Raw genomic sequence first — 12,408 nt, forward strand, 5'->3', positions numbered from 1 at the left:
TATTGTTCAAAACTTTTAAATCACACAAAACTGAGGGGAGATTTTTTTTTTTTTTAAATAGAGGAAATGTTAGGAGAGACAAGTTATTGGCAGGGTCAATTTTTATAAATTGAACTCCTATGTGTGCATTTAACAGAGCAAGAGCCCATTTCAGGTCCAGGCTGTTGATATTTCTATCTTATTACTGCAGTGTTTCTCCCTTGTTTCAACTGCAGACATGATGGCAAGGTGCTTTAAAAAGACTGGAAGCCAGAACAGGCTGAGAAAGCTACATTAATATAAGCTTAGGGACCTGTGCAGAGATGCATCTCATAATCTCCAGAACGCATGAGCAGCGGAAACATCTGGTCCCCACCTGGCAGCGACTGACTAGAAACTGCAACTGCCACTAATAAAATGCGGCAACAAATGTGAGACAGCAAAGAAGAAAGGAGTTTGAGGAGAAGAAAAACTAGTGGAATTATAACAAGCTGCAGCTGCAGAGCGGGTTCACAGGGGTTACATCCAGCTGACGGTTTTTTGGTGTAGTTTTGTAAACGCTGATGGGAAATGACTGTACAGGCTGCGGGGCGGGGAGGGTGGGGGGGGGGGGGGAATAAAATATGGGACCATCAGTTTTCCTATCACAATGAAAACTGTTGGTCTCATATTTTTCCTTTTAGCTCTAGTTTATCTTAATGAGCCTCGTCTTTACAAACTCCCACTTTTTTAAAAATCATGTAAACACTGTAGTCCGACTGAAATCGTATGAAGTCGAATTTTTCGAAGTCGGGCTAACATACCTACATAATGCAGTTCGGGGTCGATTTACTACGGCATGTATACGCTTCAATCAGACTACAATTGGCCTAGGCGTTCTGTGCATGTTCCGTAATTTACATAGCAACTAACCTATATGCTCAAGGTGGCCAAGTGGAGTCGATAACATTTCAGAAAATATATAACTTTAAAAGATTTAATTCTACTGGGACTTTTGCCGTTTATTGAGGGTGTGACAGAAAGTTTCGGTGCCGCCGACTATGATCGAATGTTTTTCACATTTAACGTTCGATTGAGCAAGTATCATTCCAAGTTCATTTTTATGGGTTAGTGCTGTCTGATTGTGCTAGCTACTTCACATTAACCTTGTACAGCGGTCAATAAAGACTAACAGCACAGTACCACTTAATTATTGTCACTTCTATCACCACTGTAATGAACTAAAAAAGGCGACAAATGACCTTTTCTGTGAGAAATGCATTGTCGAGCTCACGCGCATACACTGCTGGCGACATTCTAAAGCTCCGTTCTGCCCTCCCTAGTATCATGGCGAAAAAAACACATTTCTGGATGGACAAGGAGACCAACTTCATGTTATCGCAACTAAAGGAGTTAAACATCCTAAAATAGATGGATGGTATAAAAACGCGGAATGGCGAACTATTCAAAAAAGTTGCGACAAAATTGGAGGAAGCAGGATTTATAAGAAGATGTTCTGGACTTTTAATGTCTTCCCAGTGTTGTATAAAATGTTACATTCATTTGTGAATTTTCCAGCTATAAAGAAGACCTTTTTTTCCTCACAATTCATTGTATTATATGTAGTAAAGTGAGCTCCAGGTATTTCTCTTGTCATTTGAATGAGATATGATTTTTTTTTTCATCTTACACTTCATTATTTGAAAAGCCTTGGCAAAAGTAACATGATCATGAACAGTCATTTTAAATCAATGCTTTCAGACATATTAGGCACAATGTCCCTCATGTAACTGATAAGAATTTTTAGCTGCGACCGCAGCTCCATAGCTCTTTCTGTCAGTCGGTCGGTTGGTTGGTCGGTTGGTCGGTTGGTCTGTTGGTCTACAGAAGTGTCCCACCCCGTAGCGGCCATAGTTCTCGCCCCAGGAGGCTGAAATTTGGCATAGAGGTTGGTCATGACCGAAGGTAGAGCTGAGTAACTTTCAGGCCGAGAAGGGGGTGTGGCGATGGGCGTGGTCAGAATGGATTCACAGATTTGCACAAGATTTTGTCATGAGCCAAAGAAGAGGTCACGTGTTTGTGTGTGGGTGTGCATGGATGCGTGCGCATGTGCGGTCGCAGCTATTGCAGATTCACGGTTGTTTTTTTGAAGCTTATGTTAGACGAGTAAGAATGAAGTGACGACAAAGCTTATAATAATTGTATCAAAATTACAAAGGCCAGGTGACTGAGTATTTTACAATTTAGTCTGAAGCACCTCTCAGAACAAGCTGAAAAGCCATAGCCATCTGTTTTTGGAGGGTCGCTCTTATTCAACAAGCTCTTACCGTTTTGGAATCAGTTGGCATCTCCAGCAACATTTAATCCAGAAGGCCCTTACATAATCTGCGTCTGTCGTGGTGGATGCAGGCTTGAGACATTTTCAGACGGAAATAAAGTGGATGGTGATGAGAATCTGCTTCACTACAAATCTGAATAAAGCAGACAGAACAGTATGACTGTTACATCACCCGTCCACATTAGACACTAGACACGTGGTTTTGCACAGTTAGTCCCACAACAGGGAAGCCGTTTTATTAAGTTGGGTAGAACTATAAGAGTTGGTCCCTGTGCCATTGTCCTGTTTGTTTGTCTCAGTGCATTTGCAATGATTCTTGAGTAGCAGTCATAACATATAACGCGGTTGTTTGCAAATGGCAGTTAGATCCTTGCAGTCGGAAGGTGAGGGCCTCCTGGCGTGCCCAGGTACCGGCTCAGATCAGCAGGACTGAGGTCCCACACCTGCTGTGTACCCTGCTTATAGAACTCTCTTCCGCTGGATGGTTTAGGCCTTCCAGGGGTAGTGGGAGACCCTCTTACTGCGATGAGCCTAGTATTCCCAAGAGAGGAAAGGGGAGTAGACTCAATGGAAGCTGAGAGCACTGGAATGTTTTTGGAGGTTCTGAGTGGCAAACAGGTCATATTCTGAGTGGCAAACAGGTCCTATTTATTCCTAGTAATCCTATTTATTCCCCTGTGTATTCATTTCCTATGGTAGCCTTATATTCATTTCCTATGGTAGCCTCCTATGGTAGTCTTATATTGACCTCACCCCATAGTCAGATGTTCAGGGGAGCCCATCCCCTTGCTATTATTCTTTCATTACTTTCCTATGACCAATTGCTTAGACAGGTACAGCACTTCAAGGCCAGACAAGGTCATTAGTGAACAGATAGTTGATTGCCAATGTGGTGAGAAGTAATTGGTGGATACATTCTATGGGTGTGACCAACGTGTGGGGTTTCTGATTGTAGCCAATAGGAGATTAATATATCAGGAGGTCTCGTCGGAGTTGTATTGGACTGCCCCGGAGGTGCTCTCCCTGGGTGCACGCACTGCCTAATGTATTGTCGCTGATTGGACCTGCTGTTGCCATTGCATCCTTTGGAGTTCCTCAGTCTGTTTCTGGGGTGTAGGTCACCACATCAACATGGTGTCACACACAGGATACTGCTGTGAAAATAGACGGTATTGTCCACTGTGTCATGCTTGGGGGGTTCACTTGCAGATGAGACTGGGCATGGGTTGTTTGTTTAATGGAGAACATACATGACAAGAGTGGCACTTGAAACTCTGTATTAGTCATAGTTGTCTTGTATTGTCCATTAATAAAATTAGAGTTTGTTTTTTCCACTCATAGTTTGGTTGCAGGAGCACTGAATGTCTGAGCTGGGCAATCTCAGGACACTGGGGGCTTGCGCAAATGGGTTAAAAGAATAGGCCATTCAACTAGGCAATGTTTCAGCTGCTCTTTTTAAGCAGTGTCCTACATAATCACGACAGCAAGGCTGAGAGAAACAGCTGTGGATGAAAAAGTAAGACACGATGACAACAGATGACTACAAGACACAGTACCACAGCACAGCTGGACAGAGGACCAGGATGAGGGGCATGTTATTCTGAAAACACATTTTTAAACTGTAGCTTATTTGGTGGTGACACATTTGGCTCAGGAATCATATCAGCCTCCTGAGGTGGTTGCCACAGTTTCCTGATTTCCAACCAACCAACACTGATTGTATAATCATGTTTATATTGTGTGGTATAAAACATAGCTTTTCAACTAGTGGCTAAGTTGCACCTGTAATTAGGAGTCCAAGCACTTGTGCTGCTGGAACACCAATTGTACTTGTTCTGTTTTTTGTTAGGGGCCGAGCACCAATGGTCACTTATTGTAATTGTTAGAATGTTCATTAGTATTATTTCTGTCATGTCTACGGAGCCCCATAAAAGCACTTGGTGGAATTTTGGCACATTGGGGTCAGTTCCTCCACCACTCTAGCGCCACCAACAGGCCAAATTTGACATTAGATTTTTGCCCATAACTTTTGAACTGTTTGGCGTAGAGTTATGATGATCCTTAGGTCCTGTTGAGTTGAACGCACCCAATTCACATAAATTTCCTCCACATTAGATTTTTTAAAAATTTGAAAAACATTTTGAACACTAAAACCACTGAAGTTAGTTCCAGACATGGTCTTCAGCCTTGAAACATGTTCCGAATTGAAGGCCACATTAAAGAATAAGACAAAACTTGGCCACTATAAAAGTGATTGGATACCTACCATTGTCGGGCTGTCGTTCCTCCTGAAAAATAATACTTAAAAATCTTCTTCTCATGAAGCATAAGTCTGATCAAAGCAATTTGGAACATGAACACTTTGTTTAACTGCCTACCTCAATTGCAAAGGAAATCAATTATGGAATATATATATAACGACAGCCAATGATTTTTCAGTATATAAAAATTAGCATACGATGATAAGTCACAGCTTTCATTCTTGTTCTGTTTATTTCCAGACTTGGTCTTTAGCCTTGTGCTGCATCATGTTGCACTAGGAGCTTGGACTCCAGAAACGCTGCTTTGCGGCTATAATTCCATTTATTATTCAGCTACTAATTTCAAAAAATTCAACAGTTAAGCACTTGGACACATAGATAAAAATGAACACTCTAGCTCACAAAAATTAAGATAATCAATGGTGTGCCTGCAAGCAGACCACAGTGAAGAGGTCCGGTGGTTCTGAAATCGTATAGTGTGCATTTCCTGGTTTGAACTGGGTGCGTTCTTTCCCTAAAAAGCTCAGGTCAATGTCAGTTGTCGTGTATTTGTATCAGGTGATCATCTTCATCCCACGTTGAAGCATTTCTTTCCTGCAGAGAGGGGTGTCTTTTAAAATGGCAATGTCCCTGCCCAAAAATAATTGCCCATGGTTTATGGAACATGACACACGGCCGTCTCTGTCACCAATGTGAACCTAATTTGGCGTTTATACTCTGGAAACCTGGTAATGGTATTCTCCACCTCCATCAAGTTAAGTGTGAGATGATTTACTTAATAGTGAAGGAGTGCTATTGTATTCCTCTTACAGAATCCCAGGTGGAGATATTGTACAACCTTCATGTTGCAAAACTTTTTCATTTATACGTTGGCAAAGGTCTGCGGGGTGGGTTTTGTTGTCTCTATGGTAACGAGACGCCAAACCTGTCACCATCTGACCATCTTGTTTACATCTGTATACTGTCCAATCACACTGCGTGACCAAGTATGATGGCATGACATAACAAATTCTAGAGGTGTGGGGCATTGACAGAAAGTTACATGCAACACATATTTCAATTCAATTCATTTTTCAGTTTAAACTACACCTTTTGCTTTCAAACGACACTTGCCAAAAAATGTCCTGGAATGAAGTATAATTGAGGCTTAAGCCAGTGCTCATACAGACCAGGCTGGCCGCACAAGATGGCCCAACACCATATTAAGGACCTTTATGTTGGTGTTTGTACCAGCAAATGCTCTCACACATAAACCCCCTCAGAAAAACACTCAGTATACACTATACACTATATTTGTCTGAGTGGCCTATCAGCTATTTCAATGTCCATTTCATCTGTAAAATGTCATTACCATTGTCATGCTATTAATATACACCGTGTCCTGGGAGTCCAGTCATTTGTGTTTCTGCACATTTATTTCTATTTCTTTTTGGTTATTTATTTTTTTAATGAGAAACTTTTTTTTTTGTTTTATCTTACTCTATTTTATTCTTATTCTGTGTCTTATTCTGTATCTTTGTGAAGCATTTTGAATTGCCTTTGTATATGAAAGGTGCTATACACATAAACTTGCCTTGCCTCAAAATGGTGTCTTAGGATATGAAGATTCCGTGTTTGAGATCTGATGGATTGTGTGTGTGAAAAGCTTCAAAAAATGCTACTAAGCTTCATGTATATTTTGGTCCCTGTTTTAATCCTCATGATTACAACTTTGGTTCAGCACCATCTGTGTTCATGATTTGGTGAGGAAAATCTGAAGAAGCGTTTCGACAAAGCTTGTTGGCCAGCTCTGATACGATGGATCACTGTTGCCCTATTTTTAGAAAGGTATTAGACTGTCTTTGACTGTATTTTCATGGTAGCTTGGTGTATTTTGTGTCTTTGTTAATAGCCTTCACAGGTTGCTCAGTTACTCACTAATTAAGACAAGGATAGAGACGCCCTTCTGGATCAAACTGTATTTTATATTTTGAAATGTTGTGTCTCAAAATTTTTAAAAAGTACCTTGTGCATTCATTGTACATTGTGGATTAATCTGTGGGATTACGTCAAGTTTTATTCAATCTACGGGTCTTTTGCACAGAAAGCACAAATGTGCAGTTGTGACTCATCCTTTTTAGTTCTCAGTGTGGAGGACAGTAGGTGTACCACTGCACCGAGCGGAGTTCTTCAGATAGTTTGAGCTTTCGTTGTTGTTCTTGATTACAGAAAAGCAACTGGCCAGTCACGGCTAAATTGTGAAGTATGTCTAGTTGTACACTGTCCACTGGGAGAGCCTTCTGAAGGTTAAATTCTTGTTTAAAAAAATCTACTGTTTACTGGTTTCATTCAATCTGTAATATTGGTCTTCTATTTGTCCTGGGCTTAAGTTGCTCATTCCTGTTCTCATTATTTGTCAGAATTGAGAATTTATTGGCAGACCTTGCTTTTTGCGCAGCAGCGACAGCCACGGATCTATTTGCGAAGGAAAATGTTCTCTGAGCTTGTCCTTGCCGACAAGTTGAATGGCTCCTGCTGTGGGCGAGTGTTGTCTATGAGAGACACACAAATCCGTGGGCCTACACTGTTACCATGGAGAAATGTGCTATCTTGTAAAGATAGCACAGAGTTCACTTTGTGGTGCAGAGTGCTTCCTTCCAGAAAAATCCCTCCGTTTTGCAATGGACGCTGCATTAGGCAGCAACTGAGATCACTGCTGTCGAACACAGAACACCGAACTCTGCTGGAGAAAGCAAGGCTGCACTTTGATTCTGCGATAATCTGACATTTCATGCCTGGCATTTAGCAGATGCTCTTGTCTAGAGCAACTTCCACAGCTTTGGCTGTTTAACATTGGATCCATTTATACAGCTGCATGCATATTGAAGCAATCCAGGCTAATTAACTTGCTCAGTATAACGGCAGTGTTCTACCTGGGAATCAAACCTGCAACGTTTAGGTTACAAGCCCAGTTCCCAATCCATTATAGTTCACTGCCACCCAGAATGCACTGGTGTGGCCCACATTATCTTTTAGGTTCTGAAGGCCCACTGGTCCTGATTCACATAATACCCATGCTGGTGCAACTCAAGCAGGATGGAAAATCCCCCATTGTAATCCCTGCTCTGTAGTATGAGAAAACCACCACATATTTTCGAGTGAGAATAAGAGCCAGAGAGAAAAACTATTTGACTTAGAGCACTTGTTTGTAAACGTCAGTGGTGAACAATTTAAACTTTAAATTTATCCTTTTTGATTTTTCAACTTATCAATGAAAGCAGAAAAAAATCAGAGATGTACATACATATGTGAAAATGTGACGCTCAAGGTGGAATGGGGTTACAATGGAGTAATGCTATACTGAAACATGATACTACTAAAGCTAAAGTCTGGCTGTGGCCTAATTCTAACCACATGTTGGTGAACATTATTGTCTACAATTCACCACAGAGAGCACAAGATAAAATATAGCTGCAAGCAGTGATGTCAGGGGCCAAGTACCAAGGGTGAGCTATAGCACATAGGGGGTTACTTTGTCATGGACTGTAAGCCTAATCCAACAACCATCCATCGCAATGTTGGTATGAAATATTGGATGTAAAAATAAAATTGTTTGAAATTTGCAATTGCAGTAGTGCTGTAGCACCACCTGGGGTGGTGGTAGCATGAAATTTTATTGAGGCTAAATTTAAAGGTGGCACGGGTGTCATGCATAATAGATTGGCAGCCGTACCAGACATGCTGGCCAAATTTTATGAGTTTTTGAGCATGAAAAATGGGAGGAAAATGTAATGAGAGGAGGAGGAAGAAGAAGAAGAAGAAGAAGAAGCCCAGCAAAAACAATTGGGGTTCTATACACCGTTGGTGTTTGGCCCCTGGACAAGATCACCCCAGAGAGAACAAGATACGCACAATAACAAGAGTTAGAAAGGAGAAAGGATGGTAGTTTATGTGAGGTCGCTGCTGCCATCATGCGTGCTTTACTCTTGTGTCCTGTGCTACTAGTACTATCTCCTCAGTTGCTTGCTCTGTTGCATTTGTTTTCATTTTTGTAAGTGTTTTTGAATTTGCATAATTTCTGAACTTGCAGCGCATTTCTTTTTAGCTTTTGCTTTGGCGTTTTGCAGCATGTTTCTTTTCTTGCAGCAGGTTCTCGCTGTTGCATTTGTTTTTATTTTTGTAAATGTATTTGGTTGTGTTTTTTGGATTAGCACCATTTCTTGAGTTGGGGCACGTTTCCCAGTTCAGCAGTATTCAGTGAATTAAGGTGGATCTCATGTCAGTTAAAGGGAGTCTATGTCTTGTTATGCGGTAGTTGTATTCACCTGGCCTGAGTATTTTGCATTTCATCACAGTAGCAACTATTGTTTGTGACCATAAAAATTGGGGTGAATTTTGACCGGCATCTCCCTAGAGAGCATATTGTCTGTCTATATCACGAAAAGAACCATGTTTAAACCAATTGCTCTGGCAAAGGCCCATATGATGTACTTTTGATGTCAGTGGGGTTTTTTTTTATTAAGAGGTGCTTACACTGGGAGTGTGTGTATGATGTCATTTAGTGCCAGTAGCCTTGCCGGAAATGGACTCAGGCATAGCAGTGCTCATCTCATATGTTCTTCTTTTCCCAAAGAAACCCACTGCTTCCATACTTCTGCTCCAAATAGGAGGGGTTTTTTTTACACCACAGCACTGAATGATGGCACTGTTTGTGATTTTTCAAATACACCCCCCCTCCAATGTCACTTGACCACAGCCCTGTCTACAGCAGAAATATAATATTACAACAAACAGTAGTATGGAAACAACATCATATCTTACAGCATGTTCTCACTGTATCACACACTGTACTTTATTTCCATTAATGCAGCAATGCATCATAGTGAAAGGGAAGCAGATGACATTTATTTAAACATTTGTGTTTTTGTGGCATACATAGAAACTTCCAGAAGATATCCAGCACAGGAAGCAAATGGATAATTGCATTAAGAAACGCACTACATGTGTTTTCACAGGACCCCACTACGCGTGTATTCCAGGTGTGTGTGGAAACACAGAGAACTGTGTGAGTTCCGTAAACGCCTGGCTAAGTGTGACAACAGCTCCCTCTGCTGTCTGTGAGTGTAATTACATGCTGAGGGGGAGAGAGCCCCCCTCACACAAAAACATATAACATTTCTGCTCTCCTGATTCTTAGCACCAATATTTGCTCCCTCATTCGAGGCTTTTGGTGTTGTAAACAATTATTTGACACCTCTGGTAGTCAGAATTACTGATCCATTGAATAGCAGGAAAATGGTTCCTCTTGAAACAGGTTTTTTGAAGGAAAAATTACTTCATTTGCAGAGGTTTTTATGATTAGTGATTTCATGTACAGAACTGAATAAATTAAGTAACCCAACTCCTGCTCTGTCTTACAATGCACCAATTTTTTAATTCAACCAGACATTAAGGAAAAAATAAGAAAGGTTTTATAGAACCTTTGGGTTCTTCAGAACACAGGGTGAAATGTAAGCATGTTGAGCCACAGCTTCCACCTTCCTTCTTCTGACCGTTTATAGTTTTGACTGTGTACAGAGTATATATTTTCCAGTGAGAACATAAATGATTAATAATCCTGGTAATGATTATCAACCCTTTAGGGCTTATTGCACAGGAAATAACATAATTTCATAGACAGGCTCCAAAAATAATCAACTGTAATAAGAAGCTGTTTTTCCTGTTTTATTTTTTCTTTTTTCGAAAGGTGATTTCCGTATTAATCAATGACTGGGGTACAGATTCCATTCTTGATGCCGAAACAAGTGACAGAATGCTGAGGTATCCAAGAAACTATTAATTATATTTTTTGATGCATCAGTGGTAGCAGAAATGTATTTCAAGAGAAAGATATTCATGATTCATCATGACTTAACAGTCTCCACTGTTTTGTAAGATCATATTGCCGATCATAAATCATTGCTTATGGTTTAATTGCTTGTTCTTATTCTTGGTTCTACAGTGTAACTGTATGCATTTTTGTTTATTTTTATTTTGGGAGTATATTTAATATGGAACCCTCTCTGTTTTTCCATGCCAGTCAAGTGCAGCATTGCAACCTTCAGGGTTTGCAGTCAAAGGCCTTCACAGATGGGGAAACTCAGGGTTTGCAGTCAAAGACCTTCACAGATGGGGAACTCAGGGTCTGCACTCAAAGGCCTTCACAGGTGGGGAACTCAGGGTCTGCACTCAAAGATCTTCACAGATGGGGAACTCAGGATCTGCAGTCAAAGACCTCCACAGATGGGAAACTGAGGATCTGCAGTGAAAGGCCTTCACAGATGGGGAAACTCAGGGTCTGCAGTCGAAGGCCTTCACAGATGGGGAAACTCAGGGTTTGCAGTCAAAGGCCTTCGCAGATGGGGAAACTCAGGGTTTGCAGTCAAAGGTTTTCACAGATGGGGAAACTCATGGTTTTCAGTCAAAGACCTTCACAGATGGGGAAACCCAGGGTCTGCAGTCACACTCAAAGGCCTTCACAGATGGGGAAACTCAGGGTCTGCAGTCAAAGACCTTCACAGATGGGGAAACTCGAGCAGGTTTTTTTCTGTCTTGGCTCCTGAATGTGACACCCTGACCTTTTCCTGTAGGCTCAGCGGGGCTGTGCAGGTCTACAGAGGTACATGTCTATGCAAACTTAATATGTGCGTGTGTGTGTGTGAGAGAGAGAGAGAGAGGTGGGGGAGAGAGAGGGGGAGAGACAGAGAGGGGGGAGAGAGGGGAGAGAGAGAGGGGGAGAGGGACAGTGAGAGAGGGTGGAGAGAGGGTAGAGAGAGGTGGGGGGGGACAGAGAGAGTGAGACGGTGGGTGGAGGGACAGAGAGGGGGGGGGGATACATTCTCCTGCCTTGTGACCAGCAGTGTGTTTGCTCACTTTCTTCTCTGTTCTGTACTATTTCTGTGTTTGGAAGTCTTATTACACAATGTAGTGCTCATTCTCTCCACAACAGGGCAATCATCCGGGGCTTCAATTCTGCTTTAAAGGGGAATTCCACTGCAAAACGACATTTAGCTCATTTAACAGACCAAGGTGTAACTGTGTGACTGGCCAAAGCAATCTCTGTACAGAGATATCAGCGGTGAAAGGTGCTAATTTTGGTAACGACATACACCTCAACCCTTCCACTTTTTGAAGAATTACAATGGGCGGGTAATTACAATTTGGAGATACCTCTGACATAGGTGAAGGGGGTGGTGACCAAATTCATGTCCAAGAGAGGTTCAGGGTAGCTACTGTTCAACTTTAGTCTCATCTGTCCAGAGAACATTATCCCAAAGGGCTTGGAGATCATTCCAGTGCTTTTTTGCAAATGTGAGATGAGCATTTGATGTTTCTCTTTGTTAGCAGTGATTTCTACCTTGCTATTCTCCCATGAACCCCATTTCTGCCTAGACTGTTTCTTACCATGGAGTCATGAACACTGAACCTACAGTAGCTGAAGCGAGAGAGGCCTGCGGTTCTTTGGATGTTCTTCAGGGCTCTTTGTGACTTCTTGAATGAGTTGCCGCTGCACCCTTGGAGAAATCTTGGCAGGCCAGCCACTCCTGAGAAGATTCACCAAGTGTTCCAAGTGTTCTCCATTTGGAGATGATGGCTCTCACTGTGGTTTGTTGGAGATCCAGAGCCTTAGAACAGGCTTAGTAACCTTTTCAACAACTTTTTTTCTCATCTCTTCTGGAATCTAATCATCAATTAAATTTGGTTAATTGGTTGACTGAGTTACTAATAGAGTGATTTCACAGGGGGTGATTTAGGTGTTTGATAGTTTTTTCTATTAAATAAATAGTAGTTTTAATTTTAAAAATGTGTTTTGTCTTTACTCAGTTTTTCATT

The sequence above is a fragment of the Anguilla anguilla genome, chromosome 17 (genome assembly GCF_013347855.1).
Source record: "Anguilla anguilla isolate fAngAng1 chromosome 17, fAngAng1.pri, whole genome shotgun sequence".
In the NCBI taxonomy this organism is placed as follows: Eukaryota; Metazoa; Chordata; class Actinopteri; order Anguilliformes; family Anguillidae; genus Anguilla; species Anguilla anguilla.